This window comes from Canis lupus, chromosome X, assembly GCF_011100685.1.
Source record: "Canis lupus familiaris isolate Mischka breed German Shepherd chromosome X, alternate assembly UU_Cfam_GSD_1.0, whole genome shotgun sequence".
Taxonomy (NCBI): Eukaryota; Metazoa; Chordata; class Mammalia; order Carnivora; family Canidae; genus Canis; species Canis lupus.
Window position 1 is genome coordinate 49,813,917 of NC_049260.1, and position 26,275 is coordinate 49,840,191.

Consider the following 26,275-nt stretch of genomic DNA (forward strand, 5'->3'; position numbering starts at 1 on the left):
GCTGAAAAAAGAGGGGAACAATGGTAATGGATCACAAAAGTAGACCTTGGTAATTCAGCAACTTATTAAAACAGAAAAATATTCATTTCATAGGAGTCCCAGAACATGAAGAGAGAGGAAAAAAGTGCAGGAGGTTTATTTGAGTAAATTATAGCTAGTAACTTCCCTAATCTGGGGTAGGACACAGACATCAAAATCCAGGAAGTACAGAGAACTCTCATTAAATTCAACAAAAACCAGCCATTGCTAAGGCATATCATAGTCAAATTCACAAAATACACAGACAAGGAAAGATTCTTGAAAGCACAAAGGGAAAAAAGTCCTTAACCTACAAGGGAAGACAGACAAGGTTTACAGCAATCTGGCCACAGAAATTTGGCAGGATAGAGAAAAGTAGCAGGAACTGTTCAACATACTGAATGAGAAAAATATATAGCTCTGAATTCTTTATCCATCAAGGCCATCATTCAGAATAGAAGGAGAGAGAAAGAGTTTCCCAGACAAACAAAAACTAAAGGGGTTTGGTACCACTAAACCAGCCTTGCAAGAAATTTTAATGGGGACTCCATGGAGAGAAAAAAAAAAAAAAAAAGACCAAAATCAACAAAAACTAAAAGGTACAGAGAATGTCATGAGACTCACCAACTCTACAGGTAACACATTGACCCTAATTTCATATCTTTCAAAGACCACTTTAACTGTAAATGGAATACATACTCCAATAAAAAGACATCGGAAAGCACAATGGATTTAAAAATAAAATCCATCTATCTGCGGCCTACAAGAGACTTATTTTAAACCTAACAACACCTGCAGATGGAATGTGAGGGAGTGGAGAAACATCTATCATGCTAATGGAGATTAAGAGAAAGCCAGAGTACACATACTTACTTCAGACAAACTAGGTTTTAAATCCAAGAATATAACAAGAGTTAATATGGGCACTGTATTATAATAGTCTATCCATCAAGAAGACTGAATAATCTTGAGTACTTATGCCTCAACTTGGGAGCACCCAAACATATAAATGAATTAATAATAAACATAAAGGAAGTCATTGATAACAATAAAATAATGGTGGGGGACTTTAGTACCCTACATAAACAATGGACAGCTCATCAAAGCAGAAAATCAACAAGAAAACAAAGGCTTTGAATGACAATCTGGACCCAATGTACTTAACAGACATATTTAAATCATGTCATCCCAGAGCAGCAGGATACACATTCTTCTCAAGTGCAGATGGAATATCTTCCAGAAGAGATCATATCTTGGGTCACAAATTGGTCCTCACAAGCACAAAAAGATGGAAATCATATGATTCATAGTTAGACCACAATGCTATGAAACTTCAAGTCAACCACAAGAAAATTTTGGAGTACAAACACATGGAAGTTATAGAACATCCTACTAAAGAATGAATGGGTTAACCGGGAAATTAAAGAAAAATTTAAAAACAACCGCAGGGGGATCCCTGGGTGGCGCAGCGGTTTGGCGCCTGCCTTTGGCCGAGGGCGCGATCCTGGAGACCCGGGATCGGATCCCACGTCGGGCTCCCGGTGCATGGAGCCTGCTTCTCCCTCTGCCTGTGTCTCTGCCTCTCTCTCTCTCTCTCTCTCTCTCTGTGTGACTATCATAAATAAATAAAAATTAAAAAAAAAAAAAAACAACCGCAGGGCAGCCTGGGTGGCTCAGTGGTTTAGCGCCGCCTTCAGCCCAGGGTGTGATCCTGGAGACGGGATCGAGTCCCATGTCGGGGTCCCCGCATGGAGCCCGCTTCTTCCTCTGCCTGTGCCTCTGCGTCTCTCTCTCTGTGTCTCTCATGAATAAATAAATAAACAAACACATGGAAGCAAATGAAGATGAAAGCACGACAGTCCAAAACCTTTGAGATTCAGCAATGGTGATCCTAACGGGAAGTATTTAGCAATACAACCCTTCCTCAGAAGCAAGAAAAGTCTCAAATACACAACCTAACCTTACACCTAAAGGAGCTGGAGAAAGGATAGTAAGAAAAGGTGGAATCCAGTAGAAGGAGGGAAATAATAAAGATTAGAGCAGAAATAAATGATATAGAAATTACAAAAACAGTAGAACAGATGCACGAATATCTAGGAGTTGGTTCTTTGAAAGAATTAACAAAATTGATAAACTCTTAGCCAGACTTCTCAAAAATATTAGAGAAAGGACCTGAACAAAATCATGAATGAAAGAGGAGAGATCACAACAAACACAACAAAAAATGCAAACAATTATTATGAGTAATATATGCCCCACAAAAATTAGGCAGTCTGGAAGAAATGGATAAATTCCTAGAACCATTTAAACTCCCAAAACTGAATCAGGAAGAAATAGAAAATTTGGACAGACCCATACCCAGCAAAGAAATTGAACCAGTAATCAAAAATCTCCCAACAAACAAAAGTCCAAGGCTGGATGGCTTCCTAGGGCAATTCTAACGAACATTTAAAGAAAAGTTAAAACTTATTCTTCTGTAACTCTTCCAAACAATAGAAATGGAAGGAAAACTTTGAAATTCATTCCACGAGGCCAAAATTACATTGATTCCAAAATGATACAAAGATCCCACTAAAAAGAATTACAGACCAATATATCCTTGATGAACATGGATACAGAAATTCTCAAGAAGATACTAACTAATTGAATCCAATAGTACATTAAAAACATTAGTCATGATCAAGTGGGATTTATTCCTATGCTATAGGTGTAGTTCAATATTCATGAATCAATCAACATTATATACCATATTAATAAAAAAAGGATAAGAACCATATGATCCTATCAATAGATGGAAAATAGAAAATAGAAAAAGCATTCGACAAAGTACAACATCCTTTCTTGATAAAAAAAAAAAAACCTCAAAGTAGGGATAGAGGGAACATACCTCAATATCATAAAAGCCATCTATGAAAGACACATAGCTAATATCATCCTCAACAGGAAAAACTGATACCTTTCCCCCTAATTTCAGAAACAAGACAGGGATGTTCACTCTCACCATAGCTTTTCAACATAGTACTAGAAGTCCTAGCCTCAGCAGTCAGACAACAAAAAGAAATAAAAGGCAACCAAATCAGCAAAGAAGCTGAACTTTCACTCTGCAGATAACATGATACTCTGAAAGAATCCAACAAAAAATTGCTAGAAATGATACAGGAATTCAGCTAAGTCACAGGATATAAAATCAATGCACAAAAGTCTGTGCATTTCTATACACTAACAACGAAGCAGCAGAAAGAAAAATCAAGGAATTGAACTCATTCACAATTGCACCAAAAAACCATAACATACCTAAGAAGAAACCTAAGCACAGAAGTAAAACATCTGTACATTGAAAAGTATAAAACACTTATGAAAAAGTTGAGGACAAAGATATAGAAAAACATTCCATCCTCATGAATTGGTTCCATGTTCATGAATTGAAAGAACAAATATTGTTAAAATATCTATACTTCCTAAAGCAGTCTACATTTTCAATGCAATCCCAATCAAAATAACACCAGCATTTTTCACGGAGGTAGGACAAACAATTAAAAAAATTTGTATGGAACCAGACAATAACCTGAATAGCCAAAGTAATGTTGAAAAAGAAAACTAAAGCTGGAGGCATCACAGTTCTGGACTTCAAGATGTATTACAAAGTTGTAACCATCAAGTCAGTTTGGTACTGATGCATAAACAGAAACATAAATCAATGGAAACGAACAGAGAACCCAGAAATGGACCCTCAACTATATGGTCAATGAATCTTTGACAAAGCAGGAAGGAATATCCAAAGGAAAAAAGTCTCTTCAACAAATGGTTTTTGGTAAACTAAATGGCAACATGCAAAAGAATGAAACTGGGATGCTTTTTACATCATACACAAAAATAAATTCAAAACGGATGAGAGACCTAAATGTGAGACAGGAAAAACATCAAAATCCTAGAGGACAGCACAGGCAGAAGCCTCTTTTACCTTGGCTGTAGCAACTTCTTTTTAGACATGTCTCCAGAGACAAAGGAAACAAAAGCAAAACACAAACCACTGGGACTTCATCCACCTAAAAATCTTCTGCACAGCAAAGAGTCAACAAAATTCAAAGGCAATGAATGGAATGGGAGAAGATATTTGCAAATGACATATCAAATAAAGGGGTAGTGTCCAAAATCTGTAAGGAACTTATCAAACTCAATACCTCAAAAACAAATAAAGCAGTTAAGAAATGGCCAGAAGACATGAATAGACATTTCTCCAAAGAAGATATCCAAATAGCTAACAACACATGAAAAGATGCTCAATATCACTCATCATAAGGAAAATACAAATAAAAACCATGATGAGATAGCACCTTACACCTGTCAAAATGGCTAAAATTAACAACACAGGAAACAAGAGTGTTGGTGAGGATGTGGAGAAAGGGGAACCTTCTTACACTGTTGGTGGGAATGCAAACTGGTGCAGCCATTCTGGAAAACAGTATGGAGATTCTTCAAATGGTTAAAAATAAAACTACCTTGGGATCCAGCAATTGAACTAGGCATTTGCCCAAAGAATGTGAAAATACTGATTCAAAGGGATACATGTGCCCCAGTGTTTATACCAGCAACATCGACAATAACCAAACTATGGAAAGAGCCCACTTATCTATCAACTGATAAGTGGAATATTACTCAACCATAAAAAGGAATGAAGTGTTGCCATAAGTCAGATAGAGAAAGACAAAGACCATGATTTTGATTTCACTCCTATGTGGAATTTAAAAACAAATCAGATGAACATATGGGAGGGAGAAAATAAAAGAGGGAGGAAAACATACCATAAAAGTCTCTTAAAGATAGAAAACAAACTCAAGCTTGATGGAGGGAGGTGGGTGGGGATGAGCTAGATGGCTGATGGGTATTAAGGAGGGCATTTGTCATGATGAGCACTGGGTGTTGTATGTAAGTGATGAATCACTGAATTCTACTCCTGAAACCAATACTGCACTGTATGTTATCTAACTGGGATTTAAATAAAAATTTGGAAAAAATGGAGATCCCTGGGTGGCTCAGCGGTTTAGCACCTGCCTTCGACCCAGGGCGTGATCCTGGAGACCCGGGATTGAGTCCCATGTCAGGCTCCCTGCATGGAGCCTGCTTCTCCCTCTGCCTGTGTCTCTGCCTCTCTCTCTCTCTCTCTCTCTCTCTCTCTCTCTCTCATGAATAAATAAATAAAATCTTTAAAAAATTGGAAAAAATGAAAAATACATACACATATATACATATATACATACCTGATACTAAATCCACTTAATCGAAGGCTTGCTGAATTCTCTTTTGTGGGAATGTGCCATAGGCAGGTGTTTCTGCTGGTCTTCTGAGGGAGGGGGCCTGCTGCTGGAACAGTGGCAAACTTGACCAATAAGGGCAGTAGCAGCAGAGGACAGGATTGTGGGACATAGTGTCAGCAGGTTAGGCAGCCGTTATAGTTCATGTAGCATTTACTGCAGGTGATTCTGTGTTATGCTGAGGTCAGTGGGAAGAAATTGTGCTAGCCAATTCCTTTGTCCCTGCAGAGAAGTTTCTGTGCTTGCTGTTCTCTGGGAAGCACTCAGAGAAGAGCAAATAATCTCCCCCCTTGTATGTCTCACATGTTTTTCAGATTAGTCTTTCCATGATGCCTCCCTCATGATTGTTTGCCTGTTTGCTCTCCAGGAGCAGTGCAGTGCTCTCCAGGCTCCATCCCAACCAAGACTGCTGACTTTTAAAACTCCAGGGTTTAAGGTCATGGAGTTGGCAGGGGCCTGTGCTGTTTTCCTGTGGGGGGGGTTGACCAAGAAAGTCAATTGTACCGGAGTGCAACTGTGTGTGTCTTGGAGCAAGCAGGCTAGGCAGCCAGTGTTGGGGTGGAGCCATCCTTTGCATATAGCTAGGCTTTCATACTAAGGGGCAAAGGAGGGAAATGGTGCCTGCTGGCTCCCGTGTTCCCAAAGACATGTCCCCTGTGAATGTTACCTCTCTGGGCTGGCTTCAAGAAGAGAGAACAGGGGCACCCAGAGAACTGGGTGACTCAGTTGGTTAAGCATCTGCTTTCCATGTTGTGCCCAGGATCGGGAATCTGAGAAAACCACCAAGGAGCCAACACCGATGCAAGTACATGGGGGTTTATTAACAAGCTTGAGCTTGGGTCCAAGTATACCCGACACAGCAGAGCAGGGACTTGGACCCTGCGGTGAGCTACATCTGGGTCTTATTAGCAAGCTCGAGCTTGGGTCCAAGTATACCTGACATAGCGGAGCAGGGACTTGGACGCCGAGGTGAGTTACAGCTGGGTTTTTATGGGCTGGTCTAGGGGTAAGGTGAGGTTTTTCAGTAAGGGTAGGAGTGTGAGAATCTCCAGTAAAGAGGTCTCACAAGCTCTTGCTTCCTTATTCTGATAAGGGCATGCTTTGTGGTTTTTTCTGTAGCCAGGGTAAGGTAGAGTTCAGTTCCTGGTCACAGTGGCCTGGTCACAGTGGCCTGAGATGGCTGCCGAAGCTACAATGGCTGTACTTGTGCCAATGTTAAACTTGAATGGCCCTAATTTTCTCGGCCTACACATTTCCCCCTCTCAGTGAAACCTGAAGAAGGACTCAATCATGGGTCCAGGTTGGTCTCAGTAACAAGGTCTAGTGGTTGGTATTGTTGTCTAAGTACCATTACCTGGACTGTACTGATTCTGTCTTTGACAAATGTTATTAACCTGTTGATAATGCAGGGTCCGAAAGTGAGGAGAAGGAGGAGGATTATGAAGGGCCCAGCTAGGCTGGACAAGGTAGTGAGCCAGGAGGTTATTCCATCGACCTTGAGAGCGGTGGGCATAGTCAGGATCACGATGTAGGGTCCTTTCCAGCGAGGTTGGAGTGTCTGCTGTTGATGTCTCCACACGTACACCCAATTGCCTGGTCAATATTGATGGGGGTCAGGGGGTGGCCTGGTTTCGTAGAGGGCCTTCAGCTTAGGCCACACCTGCTCATGGGCTCTTTGTAACATTTAGAGGGAGAAAAGAAGTTGTTGATCATCAAATTCAGCAAGTACCTCAGGTTTTAAATTGGGAATAATAGGTGGAGGAATACAGAACATGATCTCATAGGGGGTAAGTTCCATCTTATATGGGGAGTTTCATACCCTAATAGGGCGAAGGGGAGGAGAATCACCCAGTCCCCAACAGTCTCCAGGGCTAATTTAGTTAAGGTCTCCTTTAATGTTCTGTTCATCCTCTCTACCTGTCCTGAGCTTTGGGGCGTATATGCACAATGTAATTCCCAATCTGTCTCAAGTACTAGTGCCACTACTCCCTGTGTTACCTTAGAGATGAATCCTGGTCCCTTGTCTGATCCAATCTTAACAGGAAAACCATACCTCAGTAAGATGTCTTCCAGCAGTTTCTTGGTCATGATCTGTGCTGTTTCATGTTGGTGGGAAATGCCTCTGTCCACTCTGAAAAAATATCTACAAATACTAGTAAATACCTGTATTCGTATTTTCCAGGTTTTACCTTAGTGAAGTCCATCTCCTAGTAGGCTCCTGGGCGGTCCCCACCCCCACCCCCGGAGCCGGGTGCCTGGGGTTAGATCCATGGGTAGTGGCATTAATTAACTGGCATGCATGGCAGCTTGCCACAATCTGCTCAATCTTTGCTCGAGAGTCTTTAATAGTGATCTTTGCATGTTGTATGAGGTCTTCCATCTTTCTTGTTCCCATATGTACTTGCATATGAGTACTCTGATGCATTTTGGATAAGATTTGTCATCCTAGTTCCTCTGGCAGGATGATGCTGGAGTCTTTGGCCCTTCACCAGCCACGCAAGCATTGGGCCATAGGCAAGCGTTTGATCCAGTGTAAGTCAGCATCAGTATAGTTGGGGGTGTCCAGCAGGGTCAGTGCCCCCGGATCGGGTGGCATTATTGCTAAGACCTGGGTCACCAAAAGGGCCACCTCCTCTTATTTTGAATCGGCTAGCCAGTTTCCCCTAGCTATTGGTGTATCTGCCTTCTGGTGTCCCAGACAATGGATGATGGCTAGGGCCTTGGGCAGCCAGAGGGCCCTAAAGAGGTCAAGGACCTCTGTTTTGTTTTTCATAGTCTCCTGCTGTCAGAAGCCCGTTCTCTCTATAAAAGGGATCCGTGGATATGAGTGGTGGTGAAGGTGTACCTGCTGTCGGTGTAAATGTTTATTCGTTTACCTTCTCCCATGGTCAGCGCTTTGGCCAGTGCGATCAGTTCTGCCCATTGAGCCGATGTTCCAACTGCCAATGGCTCTGCCCAGATGGTCTCTGTTTCCGTGGTTATGGCTGCCCCTGCATATCTGGCAGTCTGTCTTGACCACACCTAAAATTCCTTTCCAAGGATTTCCCTTCACAAACCTTCAGAATTTGTCCCAAGCCATTTCTTTCAGTCAGTCTCATTTAGGACAAAATTACTTTATTTTACCTTGAACAAAAATATATTCCCATTCCATATATCTTTCTTACACATCTCCTTTCCTACATACAGAGTTGCTTTCCTTATCAGTCATCAGTCTTATTTTAGCAGAGTTTTTCATTCTTAGAAACCTTAGTCTCCAGTGAAAACTAAGGAGTAACCGATTTTGAACTGTCACACCAGAACTCTTTAGACGGCAAATTTATGAAACAGTTAAGTACAAAGCATGTTCACCAACAGATTCAAATCCACGTTGCAGCATTTTTTCCTGTTTGGAAAAGACCTAAATGTCCAATGAATTTAATCCCATTTATCATCAAAGTGTAACTAAGGTTTCAGATTACCAAGGACGTTGAAAGGTATCTTAGCAATTACAGACAATTACAGAGTCCCTGAAGCCAGCTTCTTGAGGTGCCTCCATTTTTCCTGTGGGTCATCCATGGTTGTGGCCAGGAGGATCTTGGCCAGGTTTTGGGTCTGCTGGTCTCTTAGTTTAGTTTGTTGCTCTTCTGGAATTTCTCTATTATTATAAACTTTTTCTGCTATTATTAAGTCCTGCAAGCTCTTCTCTTCTAGTCTTTCTACTCTTTGCAATTTTCTTTTGATGTCTGGAGCAGCCTGGTTAACAAAAGCCACAATAATTGTGGTCTTTGTTTCTGGGGCTTTTGGGTTCATAGGGGTGTACTGCCTAAAAGCCTCTATAATTCTCTCTAAAAAGACTGCTGGACTCTCATTCTTACCTTGTTTTACATCATATACCTTTGCCAGATTGGTAGGCTGGTGTGTGGCAGCCTTGAGACCTGCCATTAGATTCTGGTGGTAGACTCCAAGTCTCTCCTTACATTCAGCCGAGTTGTAGTCCCAGGTGGGGCAGGATAAGGGGAAGGCAGCGTTTATGAGGTCTGGGTTTTGAGTCCGCTGTCTGTCCTCTCCCAGAACAGATTTTTGGGCTTCTGCCTGAATTCGTTCTCTCTTTTCCGTGGTAAAGAGAACCTGCAAGAGTTGTTGGCAGTCATCCCAAGTAGGCTGGTGGGTAAAGAGAACAATATCTCAAAGCCCAATTAGATCTTTCAGATTATCAGATAATTTTGCGCTCTGGGTTTTCCAATTATATAAATCACTGGTGGAGAATGGCCAATATAACATTGGCTGTCCACCAGTCTCGTCGGGAGGCCCCATGGCGTGGAGAGGAAGGGCGGGGCCCTTAGGGGGCGGGGCCGCCTGGTGGGTCCGACCGCGTGTCCCTGCTGCCGGCCCTCACACAGGAACTCCCTCGTCAGGGAGGGGTAGAGCCCCTTCTGCAGCCCCCAATGCCTCTGATGGGGGGGGGGGGCGGAAGGGCGAGGGGGCACCAGGTAGGGCGGTGGGAAAATCAGGTCCTCTGGGGAGGAATCCTGCAAGACCGAATAAAGGGGCTTTTTGGTCTTAGAGTCGGTCTCCTTCTGGCCTTTCACAGGGCTAGAATCTTGGTAGGTCCTGCTTTGGGGTGTAAAAATAGTTTTAGCCAAGGAAGGGGATTCTCAATCATGTCCTGTCAGACCAGGATGTAGGGCACCTGGTCAGGGTGGCCGTCCGGTTTGTCCCTGAAGATCATGGCCTTAACCTGTAAGATAATAGGTAGGTGGAAAGTTCCTTCTTGGGGCCATCCTGCATCAAAGGTTGGCCATTTTGACATGTAGTAAGTCTGAAATTTCCCTCTCCTTATGTCTATGCTCAGATTATGAGCTCTTTCCCTAACACCCGAGTAGTGGGAGATGATGAGACAGGGGGGTGGTTTGTGTCTGCCCCATTATGTTCCCCTTCCACACCAAGGCACAGACAGTTATGACACTTAACAAAGACACAGTAACACAGGCAAACGCACAAACAGTTAACATGGACACAGGAACACAGACAAACGTTCCAGTGGGGCCGGAGACAAAACAGAAAGTAAACCGAAGGGCTGGCAGTCGGCCCTCCTTTCAGGTGAGGACTTCCATCCTCCAGGCGGGGGCAAGAGACATCTCCCAAGACCCCCCAGATCAGGACTTCATCCTCCAGGCGGGGGCAAAGGACGTGTCCCAAGACCCCCGGTTGATGGCCTGCCAGCGTGTCCGCCTAAGCCAATGTCGACCTAATACAGATTGGAATACCTACAGGTAAAAATACAGTTTAGAGCTCTCAGAAAATATGCAAGCAAAAGGTGGAAAAAGTTGAGTACTCACGAGACATGGAACCCTCCGGATGGGGTCCTGGGGGTTTCTCGGATCCTGGACGAGCCCCCAAATGTGCCCAAGATTGTGAATCCAAGAAAACCACCAAGGAGCCAACACCGATGCAAGTACATGAGGGCCCAAGTACAGCTTGGGCCCAAGTATACCCGACATAGGGGAGCAGGAACTTGGACCCTGAGGTGAGTTACAGCTGGGTTTTTATAGGCTGGTCTAGGGGTAAGGTGGGGTTTTTCAGTAAGGATGGGAGTGTGAGAATCTCCAGTAAAGAGGTTTTACAAGCTCTTGCTTCCTTATTCTGATAAGGGCATGCTTTGTGGTTTTTTCTGTAGCTGAGGTAAGTTAGAGTTCAGTTCCTGGTCACAGTGACCTGATCAGAGTGGCCTGAGATGGCTGCCGAAGCTACAATGGCTGTACTTGTGCCAATGTTAAACTTGAATGGCCCTAATTTTCTCGGTCTCCACATTCCACTCAGGTCATGATCCCAGGGTCCTGGGATTGAGCTCCATTGATCTCCCTAAGCAGGGAGACTGCTTTTCCCTCTCCCCACCTGCTTGTGCTCTCTCTGGCTATCTCTCTCACAAATCAATCAGTGTATCTTTTTTAAAAAAAGTAAAAAAGAAGAGAGAACAATCTCCCCTCTGTGTGCCCCAGGGGTTGCTCAGTTCACTATTTCTATGCTGTCAGACCCCAGGTTGTTTGCCTGCCTTCTCTCCAGGAATAGGGCAGTGCCCTCAAGGCTCTATGCAGCCAAGGTTATTGACTAAAATTCTAGTCTTCAAGCCTTTTGGTTGCAAAAACTCAGGAAAAATCAACCTTTCTCATTTTTCCAGCCAATGGTTTTGGGGAATTATCTTCCTTGTGTGTTCCCCTCTGTGCTCCCTTCTCTCTTGTCTTTCTCTGCCAACCATGGCTCTCTTCTCTCCCCAGCACCTGCAATCCATTTTTTTCCCAAACCCCATCTCTGCATTCCCTATCTTCATTGATGTGACCTCTTCTCTTCCCCTTGTAGTGGAGTGTGTTATGTCCATCCTCAGGTTGATTTCTTGGGCATTCAGAATCATTTGATAGTTATGTAGTTGTGCTCAGTGGACTAAACAAGCTTATGGACCTCCTACTATGGTGCCATCTTAGCTTGTCCTCCTTGGGTCTTGCTTTCTCTTGTATTCAGTCACCCTATGTCTTTTACTGGGAGCATTTTGACCATTTACTTTCAAAGTAATTATTGATAAGTATGTATTTATTATTATTCTATTACCTCTGTTATGGTTGTTATATTCACAGATTTCTTTCTCTTTATTTTATGCATATCTATTACAGGCCTTTGATTCGTGGTTACCATTAGGCTCACATATAATATCTCATGACAGATTGTTATACATTTATTTAGTTTTACTCCTTTTGTGCTTTAAGCTCTGTCCTGATTTTATAAGTGATTAATCTACTTTTATTATGTTGAATTTAAACTGTTTTTTTCATTTTCTTTTTATAATATTTTTACTCCTGATTATGGACTTTTCTTTCTGGTCCAATAATTTCTGTTTACATTTCTTGTAAGACTGTTTAGTGGTAATGACCTCCTTTAACTTTGGTCTGGAAAAAAAATTATCTCCTTTTCTGAATGATAACTTTACTAAGCAGGGTATTCTTGGTTGCAGGGTTTTTGGTTTTGTTTTTTAGCACTTTGAATATATTATGCTATTCCTTTCTGGCCTGCAAAGTTTCTCTTGAAAACATCAGCTGATACACTGATCAGATTTTCCTTTTATGCATAACTGTTTTCTCTTCTCTTGCTCCTTTTAAAATTCTCCCTTTATTACTCTTTTTGCCATTTTAAATATTATATGCCTCAGTGTGAACTTCTCTATGTTGATTTGGTGGGGACTCTCCATGCCTCCTGGATCTGGATCCGTTTCTTTCCACACATTAGGGATGTTTTCAGCTATTATTTCATTAATATGTTTTTCTGCCCCCTTTACCATCTCTTCTCCTTCTGGATCCCTATAATACAAATGTTACTACATTTGATAATGTCACTGAGTTCCTTAACTACCTCCTTTAATTTTCTATTGATTCCCTTTTAGTGTATTTTTAACTTCAGTTATTGAGTTCTTCCCTGTTTGCATCTTTTTAATGTTTTCTGTCTTTTTGTTGAAGATCTCCTTGACATCTTCAATTCTTTTCTCAGGTCTGGTAAGTATCTTTATGACCATTACTTTGAATTCTCTATCAGGTGTATTGCTTGTCTCCATTATATTTAGCTCCTATGCTGTGGTTTTGTCATGTATTTTTCAATTGGTACATATTCCTCTGTCTCTTCTTCTTGTCTGTTCATTTTCATGTATTAAGAAAGTCAGTTATATCTCCTGATCTTGAAAGTAGTGGCCTTATAAAGAGGTCCTGTGGTGCCCCTTAGGGCAATATTTCCAGAACCATGCTCTTCAGGGCTGTCTCCTTTGTGGGTTGCATACACCCTCCTATTATGTTCAAGCCTCATCTGCCTTCAGCTCAGTCAACTGCAATGGTCCACTTTGCCTTTTGTGGGCTGGGTTTGTTCCATATGCTATTAAGGTTCAAAGCTGAGGCTGCTGTGGGCTTATAGTTTGGTTATGTCAGCACTCAGACCCATTTGCTGAGTCTTCAGTCACACTGACATTCAGGGTGCTGTTCCTGAATTGCCCTCCCAAGAGGCTTTTGGTGGTGGTCAGGGCTGGCCGCCAGACCTGATGCCTGCCTGTAGTCCATCTGTTGGGGCTGCAGTAGCACCAGCCTGCAAAGTTCTTTCCCTGCCTTGTCCCCCATGAATCTTTTACTGATGTTTAGGGCTGACAGTCAAATCAGATGCCTGACCCTAATCTGTCTAACAAGGATGCAGTGACCCCAAACTACAGGGCTCCCTTGCTGACCCCTGAGACACTTTTGTTGGAGGGTGAGGCTAGTAGTTAGATCAGGTATCTGCCCCCTGGACATTTTATGGTGCTTCAGTTGAACTGGTGTGTGTGATTGTTTTTCCCTTTCTGAAGGCAGGAGTCACTTTGAAGTGGCACCAGTCCTTGCCAGGGATGCTTGCAGGACATGAGGTGGCAGGTGCCACTTTGGAGGGACTCTTGCTGGGTAAGGCAAATTGGATGCAGAGATCCACAGGAGAATGTGGGAGTGGAGCATGCGGTGTTAACAACATAGGTGGAGAGTTTTCCTGTGGACTACTGCAAATCTCCAGCTATCTAGGCTGGGGAGAGGAGAGAAATGGCACCTGCCAGCTCATTTCTTCTTTGAGAAGGCCCCTGAAGACCCCTGCCCCTCCAGCATACATTCTGAGATTAGTAAATAAATCTTCACATATAAACCATTAACCTTTCAAACTGCTTCTTCGATGCTCTATCTTGGCAAGGATGTTACGTTGTCTCCTTATGGGCAGGGACTGAGTTTCCTGTTACACTCCAGCTATCCCAGAGCAATGCTCACTGATTTTTAACAAACTTAAAATTAAGTACCACTGATTGCAAAAACTTGCAAAGCTAAGCCCCATTGATTTTCAAAACCAAATGTTAAGAGACTTATCTTCTCAGTGCAGGTTTCCTGTATCTGGGGTACTTGGTGTGGGGTCTGTCCCTTTCCCTTATCTATTATTGTGCTGTCCCTCCTGTTTATGCTTATTCTCACTGGGAGTTTGGTTCTGACCATGTCTTCATTCCTCCTACCCTTTTGAATGTGGCTTCCTCTTTATGATTAACTAAAATGAGTGTTCTTTCTGTCTTCAGGTAATTTATTGGGGTTAGTTGCACTGATGTGGCCACTATGTAGGTGTGTCTGTGGGAAGAAGTACACTTAGGATTCTTTTATTCAGACATCTTAGGAGTCTCTCCTCAATAGTTAATTTAAACATAAATGGATTAAATTTTTCCAATCAAAAGACATAAAATGGCTGAATGGACCAAAAAAGAAAAAGAAAAGGTCCCACAATAGGCTGCCTACAAGAGACTCACTTTAGTCTCAAAGACTCATATATGGAGTATACAGAGAGTGAAGGGATTTAAAAAATGTCAAATAGTGACCAATAAAAAAATAGGAGTAGCTATAACTATATCAAACAAACCAGATATTAAAAAGGTAAAGAAAGACAGGGAAGGTCATCATATAGTGGTTGTTGGTTTGCAAACCTGGGAGTTCCCTGGGTAAAATTCTAAACTGTTTACCATACATGGAAGACAAGGCTATCTGTTCTTTTTTTAATGGATACACCAGGCTGTTAAAGCACTATAGGCAGGGTGTACAGTACTCATTTGTTGCAGTTCTTGGATAGTTTCTCCTATTTCCTTATGTACCTCCCCCAGAAATTTATATTTTTTGACACTTAACACTCTGTGTAGGGTAGTAGGGTTACAGGTTTACAGATGGCATATTCCCTTAGCACTAGTTTGATTAACTCAGAGCCAGTATTCATTGATAAAGGTTTACAGAGTTTAACCTTGCAGGATATTAATACACATATATCCTCTGGTATTGGAGAGATAAAAACCTCATCTACTCATGAGAGTGACTGCCCAGTTTGCAGTACCAAAGGAACCTCCCTGGCTATAAACTTTTGCCCTTCTTAGCCATTGATGATTAGGTAGTAAAAATTTTTTTCCAAGATTTTATTTATTCATGAGGGACCCAGAGAGAGAGAGAGAGAGAAAGAGAGAGAGAGAGAGAGAGAGAGAGAGGCAGAGACACAGGCAGAGGGAGAAGCAGGCTCCACATGGGGAGCCGGATGTTGGACTCGATCCCGGGTCTCCAGGACCACACCCCGGGCTGATGGTGGCACTAAACCACTAAGCCACTGGGGCTGCCCAGGCAGTAAAATTCTGAGGGTTACCATATATTAGAGTAAATTTGGCTCCAGGATCACTCAGAGCTATTACCTTGTGTTTGTTTCTGGTGAACCAGTGAATAGTGGGCTTAATATGGGGTCCTCAGTCATGACCAATGGCCTTCACCTGGAGGCACTCATGGCCTGTATCCTATCCTCAGAGAGGGAGAGGCCACTACCTCAAATAGGACTGTAGACATGAGGCTGCTGCTGGACCTGCCAATGCACTTGAATTTGTAGAGGTGCATGGTTAATCTAAACTGTTGATTGGAGGGGGAAAATGGTGGAAGAGTAGGGTCCCCAATTCACCGGTCCCCACCAACTTACCTAGATAACTTTGAAATCATCCTGAAAACCTATGAACTCGGTCTGAGACATAAAGAGAGAACGGCTGGAATGCTACAGTGAGAAGAGTTTGCGCTTCTATCAAGGTAGGAAGATGGAAAAAAAATAATAAAGAAATAAAAAAGCATCCAAGGGGGAGGGGCCCCCATGAGGAGTCGGGCTAAGCCACACAGCAAGTGCCCCCAGGACAGGAAAGCTCCGACCTGGAGAAGCAGGAGCTTTACCAATCTTCCCTGATGGAAATGTGCTCGCAGGGAGTTGGAGCAGGATCCTAGGAGGGGCGGGGTTGCCCTCAGGCTCCCAGGAGCACTAACAGAGGAACCGCACCCCGGGGGAGAGCACGCCACACACTGCAGCCGAGCTCCCTAAAGCCCTGGAGCACGCACCTTGGCAGGGCCCCTGGAGCAGCTAAGCGGTGGCTGCCGGAGTGTGATTCCAGCGGTGCAGGCCCTGGAGCCCAGGGAGCAGGGAGAAACAGCCCAACATCTGGCGCTCCCCCCATGACAGGTAGAGGCCCGGAAGGCCCAGGACAGCAATGACAGTCCTGCTGCCAGGTGGCTCCGAGCTGTGCAAATCGCCGACCCCCCCCCCCCGCGCCCTGCCCCCAGAGCATCCAGGCCCCTGTGGACTGAGAGCTGCAGTAGTTACTTCGGGAGCTGACTCCAAGGCTGGAGAGCTGGCCGCCGCCACTGTTGTTGTTCCTCTTGGTGTCACCTGTACCTGGGACTGAGCAGGAACCTCACAGGATAAGCAGCTCCCAGTGAACCGTGCACCTGGCAGGGGGCTGAGCAGCTCACCCAGGTGCACACACCTCAGAATCAGCACAGGAGGCCCCTCCCCCAAAAGATGAGCTAGAAGGACAGGGGAAAAGCAAGTTATTGACCAAGCAGCACTGGAAAGTTCCAGGGGAAGTCGAGGGATTTACAGTATATAGAATCAGAGGACACTCCCCCTTGTTTTTTGTTTTCTTTTTGCTTCCCCCCCCTTTTATTCCCCCCCCCTTTTTTTTTCTTCCTCTCTCTTTTTTCTCACCTTTCCAGTAGAACATGTTTTTGGCCACTCTGCACTGAGCAAAATGACTAAAATGAAAAACTCAACTGAAAAGAAAGAATCAGAAACAGTCCTCTCTCCCACAGAGTTACAAAATGTGGATTACAATTCAATGTCAGAAAGCCAATTCAGAAGCACAATTATAAAGCTACTTGTGGCTCTAGAAAAAAGCAAAAAGGATTCAAGAGACTTCATGACTGCAGAATTTAGATCTAATCAGGCTGATATTAAAAATCAATTAAATGAGATGCAATCAAAGCTGGAGGTCCTAACCACAAGGGTTAATGAGATGGAAGAATGAGTGAGTGACATAGAAGACAAGGTGATGGCAGGGAGGGAAGCTGAGGAAAAAACAGAAAAACAATTAAAAGATCATGAGGACAGGTTAAGGGAAATAAATGACAACCTCAGAAGGAAAAACCTATGTTTAATTGGGGTTCACGAGGGCACCAAAAGGGACAGAGGACCAGAAAGTCTATTTCAACAAATCATAGCTGAGAACTTCCCTAACTTGGGAGGACAACACATTCCGATCCAGGAGATAGATTCCCCCCCCCAAAAAAAAATCAATAAAAACCGTTCAACGTCTCAACATTTAATAGGGAAACTTGCAAATTCCAAAGATAAAAAGATCCTTAAAGCAGCAAGAGAAAAGAAATCCCTAATGTTGATTGGGAGAAGTATTAGGTTAAGAGCAGACCTCTCCACAGAGACCTGGCAGGCCAGAAAGGTCAGGATATCCTGGCAGGATATATTCAGGGTCCTAAATGAGAACAACCTGCAGCCAAGAATACTTTATCCAGCAAGGGTCTCATTTAGAATAGAAGAAGAGATAAATAGCTTCGAGATAGGCAGAAACTGAAAGAATATGCGAATACCAAGCTGGCTCTGCAAGAAATACTAAGAGAGACTCTGTAATAGAAAGAGGAAGTCCAAGGAAACAATCCACAAAAACAGGGACTGAATAGGTATCATGAAGACACTAAATTCATATCTTTCCGTAGTAACTCTGAACGTGAATGGCTTTAATGACCCCATCAAAAGGCACAGGGTTCCAGACTGGATAAAAAAGCAATACCCATCTATTTGCTGTCTACAAGAGACTCATTTTAGACCTAAGGACACTACAGCCTGAAAATAAAAGGTTGGAGAACGATTTACCATTCAAATGGTCCTCAAATAAGGCAGGGGTAGCCATTCTTATAACAGATAAATTAAACTTTATCCCAAAGACTGGAGTAAGAGATGAAGAAGGACACTATCATACTTAAAGGATCTATCCAAAAAGAGGACCGAACAATCACGAATATTTATGCCCCGAATGTGGGAGCTACCAAGTATATCAATCAATTAATAACCAAACTAAACATACTTAGATAATAATACACTTATGCTTGGAGACTTGAATGTAGTGCTTTCTACAATCGACAGGTTTTCTTTTTTTTAATTTATTTTTTATTGGTGTTCAATTTACCAATATACAGGATAACCCCCAGTGCCCATCACCCATTCACTCCCACCCCCCACCCTCCTCCCCTTCCACCAGCCCTAGTTTGTTTCCCAGAGTTAGCAGTCTTTACGCTCTGTCTCCCTTTCTGATATTTCCCACAAATTTCTTCTCCCTTCTATTCCCTTTCACTATTATTTATATTCCCCAAATGAATGAGAACATATAATGTTTTCTAAGCACAACATCTCCAAAGAAACAAGAGCTTTAAATGATTCACTGCACCAGATGGATTTCACAGATATTTACAGAAATTTACATCCAAATGCAAATGAATACACATTCTTCACAAGTGCACATGGAACTTTCTCCTGAATAGACCACATAATAGGTTACAAATCAGGTCTCAACTGATACCAAAAGATTGGAATCGTCCCCTGCATATTTTCAGACCATAATGCTTTGAAAATAGAACTAAGTCACAAGAAGTTTGGAAGGATTTCAAGCACGTGGAGATTAAAGAGCATCCTGCTAAAAGATGAATGGGTCAACCAGGAAATTAGAGAAGGATTAAAAAGACTCATGGAAACTGTCAAAAATAAAAATACAACGGTTCAAAATCTTTAGGATACAGCAAAAGCAGTCCTGAGGGGGAAATACGTCGCAATACAAGCATCAATCCAAAAGCTGGAAAGAATACAAATACAAAAGCTAACCTTACAACTAAAGGAGCTGGAGAAAAAACAGCAAATAAAACCTACACCAAGCAGAACAGAGTTAATAAATATTCGAGCAGAACTCAATGAAATAGAGACCAGAACTGTGGAACAGATCAACAAGACCAGGAGTTTGTTCTTGGAAAGAATTAATAAGGTAGATAAACCATTAGCCAGCCTTAGTAAAGAGAAGAGAAAAAAGAATCAAATTAATAAAATCATGATGAGAAAGGAGAGATCACCACCAATACCAAGGAAATACAAACGATCTTAAAAACTTATTATGAGCAGCATTACGCCAATAAATTAGGCAATCTAGAAGAAATGAATGCATTTCTGGAAAACCACAAACTAACCAAACTGGAACAGGAAGAAATAGAAAACCTGAATGGGCCGATAACCAGGGAGGAAATTGAAGCAGTCATCAATAACATCCCAGATACAAAAGTCCAGGGCCACATGGCTTCTCAGGGGAATTCTATCAAATGTTTAAAGAAGAAACCATGCTAATTCTACTAAAGCTATTTGGAAAGATAGAAAGAGATGGAGTACTTCCAAACTCATTCTATGAGGCCAGCATCACCTTAATTCCAAAACCAGACAAAGACCCAACCAAAAATGAGAATTATAGACCAATATCCCTGATGAACATGGATGCAAAAATTCTCAACAAGATACTAGCCAATAGGATACAACAATACATTAAGAAGATTATTCACCCTCACCAAGTGGGATTTATCCCTGGGATGCAAGGCTGGTTCAACAGTCGTAAAGCAATCAATGTGATTGATCATTTGAGCAAGAGAAAAAACAAGAACCATATGATCCTCTCAATATATGCAGAGAAAGAATTGGACAAAAGACATCATCCATTCCTGATCAAAACTTTTCAGAGTGTAGGGATAGAGGAAACTTTCCTCAGCATCTTAAAAGCCATCTACGGAAAGCCCACAGCTAATATCATTCTCAATGGGGAAACACTGGGAGCCTTTCCCCTAAGATCAGGAACAAGACAGGGATGTCCACTCTCACCACTGATATTCAACATAGGACTAGAAGTCCTAGCCTCAGTGATCAGACAACAAAAAGAAATAAAAGGCATTCAAATTGGCAAAGAAGAAGTCAAACTCTCCCTCTTCGCAGATGGCATGATACTGTACTTACACAACCCAAAAGACTCCACCCCAAGATTGCTAGAACTCATACAGCAATTTGGTAGTGTGGTAGGATACAAAATCAATGCCCAGAAGTCAGTGGCATTTCTATACACTAGCAATGAGACTGAAGAAAGAGAAATTAAGGAGGCAATCCCATTTACAATTGTACCCAAAAGCATAAGATACCTAGGAATAAACCTCACCAAAGAGGTAAAGGATCTATACCCTAAAAACTATAGAACACTTCTGAAAGAAATGGAGGAAGACACAAAGAGATAGAAAAATATTCCATGCTCATGGATTGGCAGAATTAATATTGTGAAAATGTCAATGTTACCCAGGACAATTTACACGTTTAATGCAATCCCTATCAAAATACCATGGTCTTTCTTCAGAGAGTTGGAACAGATTATTTTAAGATTTGTGTGGAATCAGAAAAGACCCCGAATAGCCAGGGGAATATTAAAAAAGAAAACCATAGCTGGGGGCATGACAATGCCAGATTTCAGGTTGTACTACAAAGCTGTGGTCATCAAGACACTTGGTACTGGCACAAAAACAGACACATAGATCAATGGAACAGAATAGAGAATCCATAAGTGGACCCTCAACTTTATGGTCAACTAATATTCGACAAAGGAGGAAAGACTATCCCCTGGAAGAAAGACAGTCTCTTCAATAATGGTGCTGGGAAAATTGGACATCCACATGCAGAAGAATGAAACTAGACCACTCTCTTGCACCATACACAAAGATGAACTCAAAATGGATGAAAGATCTAAATGTGAGACAAGATTCCATCAAAATCCTAGAGGAGAACACAGGCAACACCCTTTTTGAACTCAGCCACAGTAACTTCTTGCAACATACATCCACGAAGGCAAAAGAAACAAAAGCAAAAATGAACTATTGGGACTTCATCAGAATTAGAAGTTTTTGCACAGCAAAAGAAGCAGTCAACAAAACTAAAAGACAACCTACAGAATGGGAGAAGATATTTGCAAATGACATATCAGATAAAGGGCTAGTTTCCAAGATCTTTAAAGAACTTATTAAACTCAACACCAAAGAAACAAACAATCCAATCATGAAATGGGCAAAAGACACGAAGAGAAATCTCACAGAGGAAGACATAGACATGGTCAACAAGCACATGAGAAAATGCTCCGCATCACTGGCCACCAGGGAAATTCCAATCAAAACCACAATGAGATACCACCTCACACCAGTGAGAATGGGGACAATTAGCAAGGCAGGAAACCACAAATGTTGGAGAGGATGTGGAGAAAGGGGAACCCTCTTGCACTGTTGGTGGGAATGTGAACTGTTGCAGCCACTCTGGAAAGCTGTGTGGAGGTTCCTCAAAGAGTTAAAAATAGACCTGCCCTATGACCCAGCAATTGTACTGTTGGGGATTTACCCCAAAGATTCAGATGCAATGAAACGCCGGGACACCTACACCCCGATGTTTCTAGCAGCAATGTCCACAATAGCCAAACTGTGGAAGGAGCCTCGGTGTCCATCAAAAGATGAATGGATAAAGATGATGTGGTTTATGCATACAATGGAATATTACTCAGCCATTAGAAATGACAAATACCCACCATTTGCTTCAATGTGGATGGAACTGGAGGGTATTATGCTGAGTGAAGTAAGTTGATCAGAGAAGGACAAACAGTGTATGTTCTCATTCATTTGGGAATATAAATAATAGTGAAAGGGAATATAAGGGAAGGGAGAAGAAATGTGTGGGAAATATCAGAAAGGGAGACAGAACATAAAGACTCCTAACTCTGGGAAACGAACTAGGGGTGATGGAAGGGGAGGAGGGCGGGGGTTGGGGGTGATTGGGTGACGGGCACTGAGGGGGACACTTGACGGGATGAGTACTGGGTGTTATTCTGTATGTTGGTAAATTGAACACCAATAAAAAATTAATTTATTAAAAAAAATAAAGAAACGTCAAATACCCACCATTTGCTTCGACGTGGATGGAACTGGAGGGTATTATGCTGAGTGAAGTAAGTTGATCAGAGAAGGACAAACAGTGTATGTTCTCATTCATTTGGGGAATATAAAGAATAGTGAAAGGGAATAAAGGGGAAAGGAGAAATAATGAGTGGGAAATATCAGAAAGGGAGACAGAACATGAGAGACTCCTAACTCTTTGAAACGATCTAGGGTGGTAGAAAAGGAGGTGGGCGGGGGGTGGGGGTGACTGGGTGATGGGCATTAAGGGAGGCACTGATGGGATGAGCACTGGGTGTTATTCTATATGTTGACAAATTGAACACCAATAAAAAATAAATTTATTATAAAAAATAAAAAATAAAAATAAATTAAAAAAACAAAATTAATCATATGCTCAACCATAAAAGAAAAACAGTGAAAGGGAATAAAGGGGAACGGACAAAAAATTGAGTGGAAATATCAGAAAGGGACACAGAAAATGAGAGACTCCTAACTCTGGGAAATGAACTAGGGGTGGTGGAAAGGGCGGTCGGTGGGATGTGGGGTGACTGGGTGACGGGCACTGAGGGGGGCACTTGATGGGATTAGCACTGGGTGTTATGCTATATGTTGGCAAATGTAACTCTAATAAAATTTTTTTTTAATTAGGAAAGAAGAGTTCAAGCTTTCATTATTTGCAGTTACATGATACTCTATGTAGAAAACCCAAAAGACTGCTCCCCAAAATTCCCAGAATTAATGCAGTAATTCTGCAGTGTCACAAGATATAAAATCTATGCACAGAACGCTGGTTCATTTCTATATACTAACAATGAGGCAGAAGAAAGAGAAATTAATGAATCAATCCCATTTACAATTGCACCAAAACCCACAAGATACCTAGGAATAAACTTAACCAAAGAGGTAAAAGATCTATACTCTGAAATTTATAGAACACTTATGAAAAATGGAATAAGACACACAGAAATGGAAAAACATTCCATGTTCATGGACTGGAAGAACAAATATTGATAAAATATCTATTCTACTCAAAGCGATCTACATATTCAATGCAAGGCCTATGAAAAATACCATCAACTTTTTTTCACAGAGCTGGAACAAACAATCCTAATATATTTTTAATTTTTTTGTTTTTTATTTTTATTTATTTTTTTAAGATTTATTTATTTATGATAGAGAGAGAGAGAGAGGCAGAGACACAGGAGGAGGGAGAAACAGGCTCCATGCCAGGAGCCTGACATGGGACTCGATCCCAGGACTCCAGGATCGCGCCCTGGGGCCAAAGGCAGGCTGAGCCACTCAGGGATCCCACAATCCTAATATTTGTATGGAATCAGAAACGGCCAGGAATATCCAAATGGACGTTGAAAAAGAAAACCAAAGCTGGAGACATCACAATTCTGGATTTCAATCTGTCATCATCAAGACAGTATAGAATTGGCACAAAAAACAAACATATATATCAATGTCACAGAATACAGAACCCAGAAATGGACCCTCAACTCTATGGTCAACTAATCTTCCACAAGACAGGAAAGAATATCCACTGGAAAAAAGATAGTCTCTTCAATAAATGGTGTTGGGAAAATTGGAGAAGAGTAAAACTAGACCACTTTATTTTGCCAAACATATTAATAAATTCAAAATTGATGAAAGACCTAAATATGAGAGAAATACATCAAAATCCTAGAGGTGAACAATGGCAGCAACCTCGTGACCTCCACCACAGCAACTTCTTGCTAGACACGTCTTCAAAGGCAGGAGAAACAAAAACAAAAATGAACTATTGGGACGTCATCAGGGTGAAAGCTTTTGCACGGCATAAGAAACAGTCAAAAAATTAAACGGCAACTTACAAAATGGACGAAGATATTTGCAAATGTCACATAAGATAAAGGGCTAGTTTCCAAGATCTATAAAGAACATACCAAACTCAACACCTAAAAAAACAAAGAAAATCCAGTCAAGAAATGGACAGAAGATATGAACAGACATTTCTCCAAAGAAGACATACAAATGACCAGCAGACATGAAAAAAGGCTGAACATCTCTCAGCATCAGGGAAGTACAAAACAAAACCACAATGAGATACCAGCTCACACCATTCAGAAAGCCTAAAATTAACAAATAAAGAAACCACATATGTTGGAGAGGATGAGGAGAAAGGGGAGTCCTTTTTCATTGTTAGTGGGAATGAAAGCTGGTACAGCCACTCTGGAAAACAGCATGGAGATTCCTCAAAAAATTTAAAAATAGAGACCCTATGACCTAACAATCTCACTATGAAGTATTTATCCAAAGGATACAAGCACAGTGATTCAAAGGGGCTCATGCAACCCAATGTTTATAGCAGCAATATTCACAATTACCAAAATATGGGAAGAGCCAAAATTTCCATTGACAGATGAATCGATAAAGATGTGATACATATATACAATGGAATATTACTTAGTCATCTGAAAGAATGAAATTTTGCCATTTGCAACAACCTGGACAGAACTAGAGGGTATTATGCTAAGTGAAATAAGTCATTCAGAGAAAGACAAATAATCATATGATTTGACTCATAGGTGGAATTTAAGAAACAAAACAGATCAAAATAGGGGAAGAAAGGAAAAATAAAATAAGACAGAAACAGAGATGGACACAAACCATAAGAGACTCTTAACTATAGGAAACAAATTGAGGATTGCTGGAGGGGAGGTGGTTGGGGCCATGGGGTAACTGTGTGATGGGCATTAAGGAGGGCACTTGATGTAATGAGCTCTAAATGTTATATGGAATTGATGAATCGCTGAATTCCACCTTGGAAATTAATAATACAATAGATTTTAATTAACTTGCATTTAAATAAAAATTTTTAAAGAGTCAGTGGCTTGTTTCTCTCTTTCTTTTCCCCCTTCCCAAATGTTCATCTGTTTTCTTTCTTAAATCCCAATATATAAGTGAGATCATATGGTATTTGTCTTTCTCTGACCAACTTAAATCACAAAGCATAATAAACTCTACCTCCATCTATGTTATTGCAAATGGCAACATTTCATTCTTTTGGATGGATGAATAATTTCTATCTAGCTGTACCACAACTTCTTTATCCATTCATCAGTTTATCAACATTTGGGCTCTTTCCATAGTTTGGCTGGTTTTGGTAATAGTGCCATAAACATCAGAATGCATGTGCCAGATTAAATCTGTATTTTTTGTATTCTTTAGGTAAATAGTAGTTTAATTGCTGGGTCATAGGGTAGCTCTACTTCTAACTTTTTGAGGAAACTCTATACTGTTCTCCAGAGTGGCTGCACCAGTTTGCATTCCTACTTATAGTGTAAGAGGGTTCCCCTTTCTCTACATCCTTGCCAACACCTGTTGTTTATTGTTCTGCGAATTTTAGCCACTCTGTAAGATGTGAGGTTCCATCTCATTGTGGTTTTGATCTATTTCCCTGATGTTGAGTATTTTTTCATGTGTCTGTCATCTATCTAGATATCTTCTTTGGAAAGCATCTATTCGTGTCTTCTGCCCATTTCATAACTGGATTATTTGTTTTTTGGTTGTTGAGTTTGGTAAGTTTTTATACATTTTGGATAATAACCTTTTATCAGGTTACATATGTCATTTGCAAATATTTTCTCCCATTTCATAGGCTGATTTTTAGTTTTGTCGACTGTGTCCTTTGCTGTGCAGAAGCTTTTTATCTTGATGAAGTCCCAATAGTTTATTTTTGCTTTTGTTTCCCTTGCCTTTGGAGAGGTGGGTAGCAAGAAGTTGCTGCAGACAAAGTCAAAGAGTTTTCTTTTTTTAAGATATTATTTATTTATTCATGAGAGACACAGTAAGAAAGGCAGAGACATAGGCAGAGGGAGAAGCAGGTTCCCTGCAGGGAGCAGGATGTGGGACTGGATCCCAGAACTCCAGGATCACGCCCTGAGCCAAAGGCTCAACCGCTGCCACCCAGGCATCCCTTGGTCAAAGAATTTTCTGCCTGTGTTCTTCTCTATGATTCTGATAATTTTGGAAATTATTTAAATTCAAATTTAGGTCTTTCATCCATTTTGAATTTATTTTGTGTATAGTTTAAGAACA

The 26,275-nt window shown here is 41.5% G+C and overlaps 1 pseudogene; it reads right to left on the minus strand.

The window, feature by feature from the left end:
• Positions 1 to 323: 323 nt before the first annotated feature.
• The window catches only part of LOC100855645, a 40,416-nt pseudogene continuing 14,464 nt past the window's right edge, over positions 324 to 26,275 (minus strand).